The sequence below is a fragment of the Mustela nigripes genome, chromosome 2, assembly GCF_022355385.1.
Source record: "Mustela nigripes isolate SB6536 chromosome 2, MUSNIG.SB6536, whole genome shotgun sequence".
NCBI classification, from domain to species: Eukaryota; Metazoa; Chordata; class Mammalia; order Carnivora; family Mustelidae; genus Mustela; species Mustela nigripes.
This window is the reverse complement of record NC_081558.1, coordinates 16336571-16352265: the sequence shown is the minus strand read 5'-3', so window position 1 is coordinate 16352265 and position 15695 is coordinate 16336571. Positions and strand designations below refer to the sequence as shown.

Here is a 15695-nt window from a genome sequence, read left to right as displayed (position 1 = left end):
GTGTCCCCCGTAGCTCAGCAGGATTTCAGGGTCCCACATGGATGAACGGGATGTACTCTCAAGCCAGAGCCAGAAAACATGGCTCCGGAGAATTAAGGGGTGTGTGCCAGAGTTTCTCTTTTCCCCGCAGTGAAGACAGCCTGGTACAAGATACAAGACCAGCATTTGAAGGCACACTGTTTCAGGTGGCATTGGTGGAGTTTGGAAGGGGGTATATGCTTTCCCCTTTATATTATTATTTTCAGTATTATTTATGTACTATTTATTATATTATTATTTATTCCTATGTTATTATTTTTTTTAAGTGTGTTGAAAGCGGAGTTGTAATCTGATTGGCGATCTAGCCTGGTTTGCTTTGCTAGAAGCCACTATTTGGGGGGACACCTGCTCTCTGTGGTAGAAAGACAAGCTTCTTATCTCATCAGGTTGTGACTTTCAACAGGTGTTTCTATTGGGTTGTTTATCCTTTTCTTGCACCTTTTTTTAGAACTCTCTACATTGTAGATTTCAACACTTTATTGGACGTGTTAGCTCAAAGGTCTTTCTCAAACAATTATGTTTACACTAGTTTGCGATGGTTCTAGAGAAATTTGAAAAAAATTATGTCATCAGACATGTTTATCTTTCTTTAACAGCATCTGAGTTCCTGGGCCACTATGGGTAGTCTAAGGAAAAGTGATTGATTTTTGTGTGTTCTGGAAGTTTCTTTCGGGTTTTCTAGGTGTCTGGACATGAAAAGTTTTACCAATGTTTTTCCTTGTTGTACTCATCATATTTGTTAGAACCTCTAAGATAATATTAAATTATAATGATGCTGGCAGGTGTGTATATGTGGTTTCTGAATATTATTGGCTTAATTTTAATATTTTACCATTTGGAGGGATATTTTTCGAGGATTTTTGGTAATACATTTCATCTCAAATAGTTCCACGATTTCCCTTATTTTGGAACTAATTGCTGCACTTTTATCCAATAATTCCTCAATTATTACAACAATTTGGGTTTTATCCTTTTATTTTTTAAAAGCTTTTTAAAATCAATTAATGCAATCATTTGGATTTTGTTCTTTAATTTTTTTTTGTTTTACTTATTTATTCATTTAAGCAACCTCTACACCCAGTGTAGAGCTTGAACTCACAACCCTGAGATCAAGCTTTTCCAACTAAACCAGCCAGGCACCCTGGTTTTTGTTTTTTTATTTATTTGTCAACCAAATGTATTAAGAGAATGGAGTTCCTAACTTGTACTACCTTTTCACATTTACATAATATCACTTGACCATATATTATTATCCTTTTGATGCATTGTTGAATTTTATTCAGTCATGTTTGGATTTGTACAAACTTATGTAAGTAAGGTCCATATATATTTGATTCTATCTTTGCAACAGGCTGACCTCACAAAATTAAATAAGAAATTTTCCTTCTTGTTCTATGAGCTGCAAACATTGGAGTATCATTAAAAAAATCTATTCTTAAAAGGTTAGGTAGAACTTAGCTGTGAAAACATCTGGTTCTCATGGGCTTTTTTTTTAAGTAGTTATTACTTCACTTTTCTAATTTTCTATTATTAACTGATCTCTTCATACTTCCCTCTTCTTGGAAGAATTTTGATAATGTAAAACTCTCCAGGTAGTCTCCTGTATCCTCAAGATTTTCAAATGTATTGCCATGATGCTCTAGTAGAATTCACCTATAATCGTACAATTCTTTCCACATTTATAAGTATGTCTCCTTTCTTATCCCTGATGAATGGCCAATTCACAGAAAGGCAAATCAAAATGGCCAAAACAGAACACACACACACACACACACACGTGAACACACACAAAAAGTGTTACATCCAAAGCAAAATACCACTTTATGTCTTAGACTAACCACAATGGGAAGAGTGGGAATGCCCGGGTAAGGAGTTTAGAGGTAGAGGCAGAAGTGGGATCTTTCCTCATACACAGTCTGTGGAAAACATAAATTATTGTGATGGTTTCAGAAATTAATGGGGCAGGGTCTTTCAAACTGAGAACATGTATCCTGTGGCTGCCCCAATCCCATTCTTGACATTGACGCCATAGAGATAAAAGTAGCACAGACTGGTGTTTAAGGATATTTAAGTAGGGGGGGGAAAAAAAAGCCTGGAAACTGATTAATTCTAAATACTAGAAAGGTTTAATCAATGAGGGTCCATCCACAGCCTAGAAGTACGATGCCATTAAGAAGAAGGAATTCAAGCTAAATCAGCTGATTTGGAAATTTTTTCTGCGAGGTATTGTTGAATAAGGAAGTCAGTTGCAAAGAGCTATGTATTAGTGATTATAAACAATGGGGGGAAAAAAGCAAAACAAACAATCCTGTGTATTGGTTTGGTGCATTGGGACAGAGAACATGGTCCTCCATGAGATGTGGGGTCTGTAGCTGGGAGGACAGGGAGAGACTGGAGAGACTGGTAGGAAAAAGAAAGAAACAAAAACTATGCTAAAAAGAAAAACATGGGGTGCCTGGGTGACTCAGTGGGTTAGGGCCTCTGCCTTCAGCTCGGGTCCTGATCCCAGGATCCTAGGATCGAGCCCCGTGTCGAGCTCTCTACTCGGCAGGGAGCCTGCTTCCCTTCCTCTCTCTCTCTCTCTGCCTGCCTTTCTGCCTACTTGTGATCTCTGTCGAATTAAAATAAATAAATAAACAAAAACTTTAAAAAATTAAAAAATTTTTAAAAAAAGAAAAACATGCTCTCACCTGTGCAGGTATAATGTAATACCATAAGTGTAAAATTATGTGTGCAAATGTGTTTTTTTTTTGAAGATTTTATTTATTTATTTGACACAGAGAGAGAGATCACAAGTAGGCAGAGCAACAGGCAAAGAGAGAAGGAAACGCAGGCTCCCTACTGAGCAGAGAGCCCGATGTGGGGCTCGATCCCAGGACCCTGGGATCATGACGTGAGCCGAAGGCAGAGGCTTAACTCACTGAGCCATCTAGTTGCCACCATATGTGTATTTTTTATGAAGAAACTGGGAGAAAGATGGAGAGTTAAGTATCTATCTGTTGAATGGAGGGAATGCCCATAATTTACCATAAAGTGACAAATTAGCAAGTTGAAGGGGAATAAGTACCATATAGTTATATATCCATGAAAGCAAGCAAAGAGAACTCTGTATGTGTGGATATGCCCGTGATACTGTTTGTATGAGCAAGGGGAGAGTGGAAGGAGAGATGCTCACCTTTGCCATTATCATCTTTATCCATCTCTATATATTAAGATTTCATTTGCTTCAACATGTATATATTATCTTGGTAATCTGAAAACCACCAAAAAAAAAAAAAAAAAAAAAGGAAAAGAAAGCACAAAAAAAGAAAGAAAAACTAATCTGTAATTATTACTAACATTTTAAAATATAAGTTTCTGGTCCTTTATTATAAAAGGCTGTCAGATACTTACAGATGGGAGTAGGCTGTCCTTTTTTCTTGTGATGTTAACAGGCACTGATGACCATGGCCTGCCTGTACTGATTCATTATGGGTCACAGAGTGGTGATATTATCATCCTATTGTTTTTCTTGATTTATTAGCTAGACTCCTTCTAGAAAGAGAAACGTCCTCTCCTCTACGAGTTGATTGCAATAATATATTTTTTAAATTTTTTATTATGTTCAGTGAGCCACTGCATGGTACAGTAGTACGTCATTAGTTTTTGATGTAGTGCTTATGCTAAGTGAGTAAGTCAAGCAGAGAAAGAAAATTCCTATATGGTTTCACTCGTATGTGGAACATATGCAATAGTACTTTCAAGGATTCCACTGGTTAGATCATCTTGCTGTGGCAGAAGTCAGTATTTCGTTTTTACACACGCACACACATACACACAAGCACCCCATTCAACACTTGTTCGTCAGAATGTACACATCCTGAAATCACTCTAGGCTGAACAGCATGCTTGACCGTGTCCTTCTTTCTTATCCCACAAGGATTCTACCCTTTCTCTGAATCCGCCATCTCTAGACCAATCCAGTGTCCTCCAAGACCAGATCGAATTTCCTAAAAGAATCCACCCTTCATGTTCACATCAGTTGCATTTCTTCAAAAAACAGCTGATACTGACACTTGGACTCCATAAGATCTTGTTGGAAGGACGTACAGCAAAGTTACAGAATGGAAGCATGAGCTGGGCAGCCTGGTGTCGGGAAGGACAACAACTGAAAACTCTGGGAGGAGGGTCTCAGCCTCTGAAGTTCATGGACATGTTCTCCAGAGCTTTGAGATGACTCAATTCTACCCACCTTTGGCCCCAGAATGGTTTCATTTGAAGGTTCAAAACGATGTTGTTTGAAATTCTTGAATCTGATCATGCAGTGGGGGTTAGCTCCTCAGCCAGGAGCAGAGGGAGCTTCTGGGAGCTGACTGACACCTTTCTGGCCATTCATCACAGTCCACCCATTGGCTACATGCAAACATACGCTTGACCTTTATTCCCGATTATCCAGAGGTGACCCTGGCTAATAGGTCAACTGCAAAGTGTTCAACTCCTCCATGGAGGTGGTGGGGAAATATCCAAAGCTGTTACCCTCTGCTGCACCTAGAGTGAACCTTGAGTTCCCTGTCCAAGCTCTCCCAGGGATACCGATTTCTACTGGAGTGTCACTGTGAGCCTGTTGATAATCCGCAGCCTGGGAACCAAGTGCTAAATGTAACCATAACCAAAATTACTGATATACAATATGGTGAGAAGTAAATAAGGAAGAGAAGCACAGGCAGAAACAAGACTTACTTATTTTTGCAACTGGTATTTAAGACCCTCCTCCACAACTATTTCATATTTCCCTTTCTTTTGGCCACCACCTCCATGGGTGGAGTCCTTTGGAGTGCCCAATCTGTTATTCCTCAGCCCTCTGAGATATCCCTAGATGGTCTATATAGGACCATAGTAATTTCGGTTAACTCTTATTTGGGAATATAATAATATAAGATGCACAAAATGTTTCCCTAGATTTAACATATATAATCTTCCAGAATATGTATCTTTCAGGGGGTGGGGGCATTTCTCTAATTGTGCAAGGAAATGACAGCAAGGTCAGGTGGCATTCTCAGTTTCCATTGAAGGGGAAATTTGGGGGTCACTTGGGCACTAACACCTTGTGACCAGCAGGGTCTAGAGGTGTGAGGACAGGAAGTCACATTTATGAGTGGATCATTAGGTAAAAACATGAGATATGTCATCATCTCTTGCCTATGTCCACCCATCTCCACCTGTGGTTCCTGGACCTATGTCTTCTGGTTCTGGTTCAGAGGCTGGATCCTCTCAATCTCCAAGATCCTGTCTCAGCCACTAACTCAGCTGAATGTTTATGTGTTAAAAAAAAAAAAAAATCCAGGGATTTTTGAGGCACACTAACAAAAAGAAGAGTGTTCTCCCAGTACATCTTTAGGCATCTGTTAAGACTTTCCGATACATCTATAGTTCTTGAAATAACCACACAGATGTTGCTCTCCTTTTTTCATTTTAACTCCTTCCGAGTCGCAAGAAACAAAACAGCACATAGAGCTTTTGATGAGTACCCAGGATGGATATAGTTTATGTGAGAATGCAATGCCATTCAAAAACAGGGTTGAGGGGGTGGGTAAACAGCATGGTTAAAAGAATCTAATTTTGACCTCAACTTTGACCTTAGACACTGGAAGGGAAAGCATCTAGATGCGTGCCTCAGTGTCATTTTGGGAATTTCTGAACTTATGGCTGCTCAATGGTCATGGGATAGTGCTGATTCCCATTGGAGAAATGCATGCAACAGAAGCAGAAGCTCATTGCAGATAATTGGATACTCACGGCCAATATAAAGAAGCATTTAGGTGTCACTGAGAGTGAAAAATCTCCTTACTTGCTTTATGTGTTAAAGTCTTGTCAATCAATTGAATCTTTGACTATGGCAAGAACAAAATGTGGCCAAAACTAATGATAACACCAGCTCTCTCTTTTAGGTATGAACATCAAGATGTTTCAAAAGGTTAAACAAATACACAAAATAAAATGAAGTTAAAACAAGGAAGAAGAGAGAATGCATGTCATCTGACAATATAGTAAGCACACTGTGTCAGCTTTCAGTAGACAGATGCATATGAGCATAGAAATAACATTAAAAGGCAGACAAGAAAGAAAAGAGGTCATGGAGATTCAGTGGAATCACACTGACTTCTCTTATGCTTTTACTTTATTTGCCTGTCAAGAGATTTCTTCTATGGATAACAAAAAGTGAATCTGAAAGAAAAAAATATGTATTTAATGGAAAATGTTGACTGGTGCCAAGTGTTGTGTAAGTATCGCAGAGAAGAGAAAATGCAGGGCAATGCAATGAGTGGTTTAGGGATTACAAGCATGGTATGTTTTGTTCACACCTTTCAGAAAGCACCCACAACACAGCATAATGCAGCAGAATTGCTGGGTGTAAGCAAAATGGTAGAAGGCCACTTGTATTCAGGTTTTAGTTGAAGGCAAGCTACATGGCCATCTCCAAAACAGTGAAACTGGTTTGATACACGTTTATTCCAAATGCTCAAACAAATGGCATAGCATCTATGACATGTTAGAAAGGCTGCTTGATCAAAATAAGCGGAATCAGGGGCACCTGGGTGGCTCAGTCACTTAAGCGTCCCACTCTTGATTTCAGTTCAGGTGATGATCTCAGGGTAGTGAGATGGAGCCCCACGCCAGGCTCCACGCCGGGCATGGAGCTTGCTTAGAATTCTCTCTCTCCCTCTGCCCTTCCACTCACCACCCACCCTGGTCTCTTTCTCAAAAAAAGAAAAAAGAAAGAAAGTGTAACCATACACTTGACAGATAACAGTACTGGCATAGAACCCAAGTTGCTTGTGGAAAAATAGCTGATTTACTGGAAACCTTTGAAGAAGTCATCTTGAAAGCACAAGTATTTTGGACTCCACATGCTGTAAGGTCCTGCTGTCCTTCCACTCCAGAGCTGTGTGTGCAATGAGGGCTGAAATGCAGACAGAATCTGAGACAATTTTTTAAAAATATTGAATGCTGGTCACATTGCTTCAAGGCACAGTATTAGACTAAAGATTTAAGAATAAAGTTTTCTCAAGCACTTGTAGGGAACCCCAAGTGCATGGGGAAATATTAGAAATTTAAAAATGAAAGTGAAGGTGATCATTGCAATCCTGTGTCTTCGCTTGTGTTTTTCAGAAGGCAAAGCCCAAGGTCCAGGCTTCTGTGCCAGAACCTCATCAAGGTATGTGACCTCAGGTGGCAGAGGTGAGGGATGGGGTGGTAAACAGGGAGGGAGCAAGGAGTACAAGGGTGCTCTGTGGCCCCTGCAATGGGTATTGGAAGCTGAGGTGCTTCTTAGGATTGTCCATCTGGGGGTTAGATGAATATTTAACTACACCAGCTGCTCTCTCCCATTGGTCAAATCTCCTCCCACTGGACAACGAGTCCCCTGCATTTGCAGCTTACACGAGTGTGGGTGTCTTGTGTGAAGGAAGCATCCTGGGCTAGGTGGTGAGAGGCATGGCCCTGAGCCGGACCAGGTGCCACCAGACTGCACCTGTTGTGAGGTGGACTGGAGCCCCCAGCAGAAAAAGCTGAGATTGGAATTGGCTCTTAAGAGGTATTTAGATAGTCAGCTTCTGAGAATACTGTTCCAAAGGCATCTTTTTCAAACACTGCTCAGTGAAATTGCATTATAACTGGTGATGGTATCTTTAATTCCAGGAGTTGAGGAAGAGATAAATCTTGGTTGATGACCACGAGAGATAAAGAAAGGAAAGTTTAGTAATTTGGTGATGACGGCACTTCCATGGGCACTTCCCCCCAAATGGCACAGCAAACACAAAACCTTCCACCTCCACCAACCTCGGTTGGAGGCAGTAACTGTATAGCATCTTAATGTGCCACGTACTGACCACAGGAGCCATGGAACACTGATGGTGCAGAGGAGTGATTATCTCTGCACCATGATGTCAGACTTTAAGAAGTAGAGCACTCATTTTGAAGAATACAACTGGAGTGATAATTATACGTTTTGATTTGTTCTTCAATCTCAGCATTTTTTTTTTTTTTAGCAATTTTATTCTTTGGTGATGCCCATCCATTCAGGCCTTAGATATGGCTAGGTATTGAGTCTCAGCTAACACTGGACCATTCAGCATTTACCTAGAAGGTGCAGTTGGTTGGCTTCTAATTTAATATTATCCTAATAATCTAATAATATTTTAGTGACCTTACTGGGCACTGTTTGCTTGGTGTTTGGGCTACTGAGAACCATGTGGTCAAGTGTGTTTTCATCTCCATCAATTGTCGGGGCCTTCGTCAAGTGGGCAATAATGAATTCTGTTATGGCTTAATCTCACTCTCCTACTTTTATTTTCTTTTTGCTCTCATTTCCTCATCTAGTAACACCAAATACCTTAAAAGTACTTTTTGTGAAAATTGTAACAATGTATCATTAAGAAATACTTCTCCCCACTCCTGCACATGCCACTGAGGCAACCACTGGCACTCCTACTGGCCATTTCTCCTGGAGCTTACCTACTTCATGTATCATGGTGTATCAATTTTAGACATTTTTTTTTTATTGATTTCCTGTTCTTGTAGATGAGGGTTTTGCTCCCTCTCACTTCCTTCCCCTCCCTGCCCCTTCTCAGTAGGGTTATTTTCCAGTTTCTGGTTGAGTCAATACTTAGCATTCACGTTATTATGACTACATTAATAACATTCACTGTGGAGCCAATGTGTTGTGTTCCTGGAATTGGTAGCAAATTCTTCCCCACCCCCTCCCTAAACTGATAAGGGTTTTTTTTGGCACCTGTCACTACTTTTCCAAAATGATCCAATTTGATCTATTATTGCCTAGCAATAATTTTTCAGAGTGCTCAAACCTCACAAATTCTATGTTATTTCTCAAGACTGATCTGGACGGATCGCTCCAGGGGTCCTGAAGTTCCCTTTGCTGCTCTCCTATGTTGAACCCCATTTCTGGGATCCTGGGACCCTCTCTTTTTCACTTACTCCCTCACATTGCTGAAGCATATATGTTGTCTCTTCTTGAGAAATGTTCAAGTCCTTACATGTCTCAAGGTATCTGTTCTCTCCCTTCACACTTGATTCTTTACTTGGGTTCTGAATAGATTTCCAGTTTGAACACAACTTTGTCTGAACACTGCGCAGTCGCTGCCCCACCATCTTTCATCAGTCAGCATTGTTGAGGGTCTGACACTAGGTACATTTCAGTCCCCCCCACCTTTTTTTTAAAGGATTTTATATATTTATTTGACAGACAGAGATTACAAGTAGGCAGAGAGGCAGGCGGAGGGGCAGGGGGAAGGCAGGCTCCCTGCTGAGCCGAGAGACAGATGCGGGGCTCGATTCCAGGACCCTGGGATCATGACCTGAGCCAAAGGCAAAGGCTTTAACCCACTGAGCCACACAGGCACCCCTCAGTCCCTTTTTATTGCCCATTTCTTTTTCTTGTTAAAAGCTCTCAATGGACATGTCTATCCATGCTGTTCTAGAAGTTCATAAGGGTGTGTTTGGAGAGAGTCCGTGTCTATTTATTGAGCTGGGCACCTGGTGCCCCCCCTCATTCAAGAGAGTACTGTACTTCTGTTCTGGAAACTTCTCCTGGCTCACTATTACCAAGGTGACATGATAATATGCTTTACAGTGGTTTTTTTTTTTTTTTTCCTATTCTATTCCAAACTCCTTTTGTCAAATTTTGGACACCATCCTACATGCCACCCCCTCTTCTTTCCTATGACCAACTTCTGATTTTTTCCTTTTTTCTCTTATTGCACAGTGGTTAAGCATGTGGACTCTAAAGCCAGGTTTTGGTTCTGATTATTACTATTGTCTGTTCAGTTTGTTTTTCTACTCAGCTTTATCTTTCAAGCCTTTTGTTAACTTTTTAAATACAGTTTCTAACATTATAATTTTATTTTCCAAGAATGTTTTCCAATTTCTTTTTTTTTTTAAGATTTATTTATTTATTTGAGAGACAGTGTGTATGCACACATACAGAGGGGGAAGGCACAGAGGGAGAGGGAGAGAATCTCAAGCAGACTCCATGCTGAGTGCAGAGTCCTGCCCTCAGAGGGGTTCCATCTCATGACCCCAAGATCATGACCTGGCTGAAACCAAGAGGTGGAGGCTTAACCAACTGAGTCACCCACGCACCTTATGTTTTCCAATTTGTACCTACCTGCCTACCTAGTTATCTCTCTCTCTCTCCCTTTTATCTTTGCTTTAGAAATCCAACCCTTTTTTTTTCCTCTGAAAATGTATATTATGTGATTTTGGGTTTTTGTTTGTTTGTTTGTTCGTTGTTATACCTTTGTATTTCTCTCTCCTCTGAGTTCCTAGTGGCTCTCTTCTGTGTAGGCAGTTGTCTTCAAATGTCTGCGTTCCATTTATATTTAAGATGCCACACCACCACTGATTAAAAGCACTGAGTGGGTGGGTTTGTCCCCTGCTGGGCTTTACCATGGGTGATGGGAAGCTGATCTTTATGTTGGGGGACCCCTTGAACATCAGTACTTGTAGGTGTCTTTCTCTGGGGTCATTTATTTCTGCAGAGAAGAATCCTCTAACCTCCTAGTTGAGGGGCTAATGCCTGACTGCAGAGTTTTTAAAGGTGGGACTGAAGAAGGGGGCTGGCAGTCTCAATATTTGGCACAAGGTCCATTTGGGAAAGACTGGGCCCGAGTCTCAATATAGTAAAGCTCTTCCTCAAAGATATGTGGTTTCAAGAGGCCCTGGCTTTATGAAGACTCATTTCTGAGAATTTGAAGAAACCATATTCTCTACTAAAGTAACTCAAGATTGGTCTGGCTTTTTTTTTTTTTTCCAGAACTGAAAATTTCTTGAGTAAGATATGATTTAATTTCTGGGGTTCCTATGATAAACAAGCCCTTCAGTCCTAATTACCACCCTTTTCAGACAGCTTTTATATTGGTAAGACCTGTTGTTTCTGGCAGATAAAACATGCAGGCTTTGTTATGTTCTCTACCTCAAGGTCAAAGTTGTATTTCAATTATAGCCCCTCCCACTTACCATTCTAGATGACTTGTGTTCTGTGCTCTAGAGAGAATGAGAGTGAGGTAGATTGGCCAGAATCAATGAGGTGGAGGTAATATGCTCTAGTCTTCCTCTAAGTTATTCCAAGGGATCCCTGACCTTTCACACTCACCTAGCATGAACGAGTGTTTGGTCCAAATCTATATTAGTCTAATCAGCTAACTCTTAGAACCCCAGACATTGAACTCAGTACTTCTGATGAGTGCACACATCCATAAATTCAGCTCAACTCAAAATTCTACTCTGCCCACTTTTATTTAGCACTCCAAATCCAAACCCAGATATTTTTGATATAAACAATTAAACAATTTCTCTAATTTCTTCTGGAATTTTCTTCCCGACTCTGATTTTGCATTTTATTTTCTGGCCTATGTGAAATTAAAATCCTATGGAGCACAAGCATGAGGAGTGCATCATGGGGTGAACTGTTAACTTTATCGTTTTAAGGACAAGAGGAGAGAGAGAGAGCTGTAGGAGGCAGTGAACCAGAAGGCAATGGAGGATGGACGTTTCCCAGGCCCTCGGCATCCTTCCAGATATCCCCATTCCCCCCAGGTTCTCTGTTTGTCTCCACACATACTCTAAGAGTCACACATGTTTTTTGGCAAATGTGCACATTCAATGCATATTATAATTAAGACAGCTGCCAATTTAGGCTCTCCACTGGTTTCCAACATTCTTAACCAGGCAGCTGCAAGTAATAGAGTTTCTTTCCAACATGGTCCCAGAAAGGCTCTAAGTTTTACTCTAACTTGAAGATTAAAATTTCAGTGTTTGGGGTATTTCCCCCCTTACTTAAGGTGCTTGGTGCTTTCGGAAACACCCATCCTACCTTCTGGTTCTGCCAGGCTTCATCTTCTTTAGATTGGTGAATGATAACATCTTCCTCCCCCCCCCCCACACCACCCACTGCTGGCCGGGCTCTGTCATTGGTGGTTGACTAATTGTTTCATTACCAGATCACATAGGTTGCCACCTTCCCACTCTGGGACATCGGTACGAACTTCACCTCTGTGGAAGTCTCTTGTCGGCAGCCTGCTCCCTAGCATTCCCTTCCACCTCCATTAATTTTCTTAATGGATAAACAGCCCCAGCTTCAGCTACAAATGACTGCATGGGTATGGTCTGGACAACTACCACAAAGGAAAAGGGAAGGGAAGGAAGGGCCACCTGGCCTCAGGAGATCATGCAGCCTCTCTCTGGGCATGAAAGAATCAATCCTTCTCAATAGAGTTTTCGAATTCCAAGTGGCCTTGCTTATGTCAGGCTAGGGTCAAAAGCCCTTGAATCAAACAAATCAAGAGGACCTGAGAGGATCCTGACAATGGTCATCATGAGCCAGGCAGACAACCCGCCCCCCCCCCCCCCCGCCGTTTGTGTCTGGTGCAGTGTTGCCGCTGACAGGGCACATTCACACCTGTAGCTTGAAGGTTCTTAATTCAAGCCTCCCACTGTCTTTGCTTCCAGACCTCTCACTCCTAATCTTCCCAATTTCTCCATTCCATACCCACTGTTAGTCTTTGCTCCCTAAATATTTCCCCTCATCCCAAGGCGCTCTTGCTTAGACACTTTCCCCAGCTCTCCTCGGGGTTTGGCTTCCTGCCTTTAAGATGCCATCTCCTGCCTCCTTCTCCAGGAAGTCCTCCCAGAATGCTTACTTGACACTATTTTTTTCTCTTTTTGCCAACTTCTTTTCCTGCGTTATATATCGTATCCTGTGTCACGCACGGTGCCTACAGGAAACAGCTGACATATTCAAATTGGGCAATTTGAGGAGAGTTTTAAAAAAGGTCCATTTACAAAGGCAACAGCAGGTGAGTGGAGACTGCAAACCCGCGCCCCCCACCCAAGTAAGATGAGTAGCAGCGGAGCTCATTACCAGCTGTAAAGGGGTAAAGGGTGGGGGAAACCATGTAGAGAGGTCCACCAAGGGTGGTTGGGGTTCACCTGGCTCCCAGTGCTGCTTCAGGAGGGACTGGAGGGAATAAACACTCAGACCTCACTCTGCCCCTTTCTTCCAACCTCCTGCAGGGGCTCCCAATGGGATCAATCCAGACAGCAAGATAGAGTGTTGGCCACCTCCATGCAGGGCAGCTTCTCGGACACAGGGCAGGGTGGAGAAAGGTACAGAGTGGATCCAAGAGCATTGGCCAGGACGTCCTGTACATTCTTTGATTAGATAGAGCATTATCTTCTCGCGGCCAGCCACCAAGCCTTTGTTTTATCTTTCCTTTCACTGCCTCTTCCGCCCCCACCCCCATAAAGACTAGGACGCTGTAGATGTTCCGTAAAAGTGACCAGCTGGGGTTTGGGAGATGAACAGCCTCCAGACTGAACAACACAGCATGGGCTCCATCCATTCTCCCTCGCCCTGGGCCACAGGTGCTGCTGTTGTGATCATTAGATTTCAGAACACAGATGGGACCACACACACCAGCAGCCGAGGGCCTCTGGGTATTAAAAGATCCAGCACAGGCACTAGCAATTTTGTTTCCACCCGGCAAACAGCTGCATGTTTCATCAGGAGCAGGCTCTGCTATTCTCTTTTTCTCTGTTCTCTTTTATTCACATGCGTTTTTGACATACACATATCGTTAGGCTTAGGCTTGGCCCTCTGGAATAAGATTTGGATTTTGGTTTGGGAGGAGGTGGTGGAATTTCGTAAGCCTTGAACTATAAACAGTTTGCCAGCATCTACATCAAGGAGCTAGGTTTAGCCCAGATCATAATAAATCAGCCCCAGTTTTCCTTTCTGGGGCACTCACTGCATTGCACAATTCCTAGGGATGTAAATGGCATCCCCTAACGTTTTGCCGCACAGTTGGACCACATCAGATGGAGGCATTCCTGAGCTTCTTGCTGTAATATCCAGCCTAGCACACAGACATTTTCCCCGCTTACTGAATGAACCCACGGGGCCGGCTGCGCCTCCCGCATGGGCGGACGCCCCCTGGTGTTCATATTTCCCACTGCACCTGTGACCGAAGCCTGTGTTAGCATGCCGGGAAAGCTTGAGCTTCTGCTTATGGGGGTCAATTTGCCAGGACCCCGAAGTAAACCAGGAAAAATTTTGTCCTCTCTGAAAACTGAGAGTCTTTCCTCAGTTCCAAAAGTTTAGATTGCAAGAGGCAGCCATTCTGTGGATAGCACTGGGGCAGTGGTCCGTGGACCCTAAGGAGGCTGGATCCCATACTCGGAGCCTTTTTAATCTGCGTGACTCATCTCAAGGTCCTGGTGGGTGCCACTGGCCTCATTCTTACAGGCTTGAGGTGAGACACGGGCACCCATCTCTTCCCCTACAGGGGAGGGGGCACCAGCAGCCTTCTACAAAGAACCCCTTTTCAAATATCTCCCTATTTTCATCAATGCAATCTCTTTGTTCCCAATATAGTTGGCCAGGGGGGTCCTATAGAGTCATAAAACCTGTCTTTAAAGTTCCTGTGTAAGTTCTGCTTATACTCTGCTTTGCAATACAGCATCTATGGAGTTCTGCTGTCTCAGTAAATCTTTCAGTGTGCCATCCTAGTACACATGTCAGCCTTTTGCGTTGGAGACCAACACTGGGCCACTACACCCCCTAACCCTATGTTGTGTATGGAGCCGCTCTGGCTAAATAGGCCCTTACAGTGTATTTTGAACAGCTTCCAGGGTCAAGGTCGGACTAGCCTGGGCATTTAAGCAGCTTATATACAGGACTCATATCTCAAGTCCTCCCCCGCAATCTGGTCTCCCTTGTCGTGGCATGGTCTATCAGACCCCCAGATCCTGTGCAGCAGTGTGGATGTTCGGGGTCAGGGAGATTCTTCTGTATAGGACAAGGAGATAAATCATTTTAGGATCTGCAGGCAGTACAGTATCTGCCACAATTCTTCCACTCTTTCATCATCATGCAAAAGAACCACAGATAATTTATAAGCCTAAGAGCATGGCTGTCTTCCCATGGAACTTTATTTACAGAGCAGGCAGTGGGCTGTGTTTGGCTCATGGGTCACAATTCACGGACCCCTGGAAGAGATCAGTGGATGGAGAAAGATGACCGTAACCATACTGGGAACTTACCTGGGTGGAAATGGAAGAAAATGCTGGTGAATTTCTTGTAAACCCACAGCTATGAAGGACAGGAACCTGCTTTGTTAAGCATCAGACTTTCGAACTTTAGCTCTGGAATTTGAAAGAAATCTCAGAAACTCAAACTGGAAAAGGATCATCTTTTTTAAACTAGTAGCGTGTGATGCTCGGCATGAAGGAGGAGGCGCAGGGAAGTCAGCGCTGAGGTGTGTCCAAGGCCACCTGCCATTGTCAAGGTCACCCCAGGCTTGCAGCAGAAGGTTCTCCCTATTGTACTTTTGCGCCTTTGTGCCGTCCCACAAATTGACCCACCTGTCTGGACACCACTCTCAGGGCCACCTGTTGTTTTATGGAAAAGTTGTTAACAAACCTGTTCAAAAATGCAGCCAATGTGTTATTCCTCAAGCCTTCTCTGAGTGCGCCCATCTGGCTTCCAACCACCAGCAGCCACATTGCGTTGCCTGGGAGATTTCTGCAAAGCCGGAAGGACTTCTCCGCCAGAGCCAGTCAGGCCAGAACTGCCTGGGGAATTAACACCCTCCCCCCCCCCT

General features: G+C 42.8%; 1 long non-coding RNA gene across 1 annotated transcript; it reads right to left on the bottom strand.

The window, feature by feature from the left end:
• Positions 1 to 6572: 6572 nt before the first annotated feature.
• LOC132009779 (uncharacterized) lies at positions 6573 to 15624 on the bottom strand. The gene is made up of 3 exons (XR_009402059.1): positions 15515 to 15624; positions 15136 to 15237; positions 6573 to 6979 (listed from the first exon to the last, which is right to left on the bottom strand). It is a non-coding gene; the product is annotated as an uncharacterized LOC132009779 (long non-coding RNA).
• Positions 15625 to 15695: the final 71 nt, after the last annotated feature.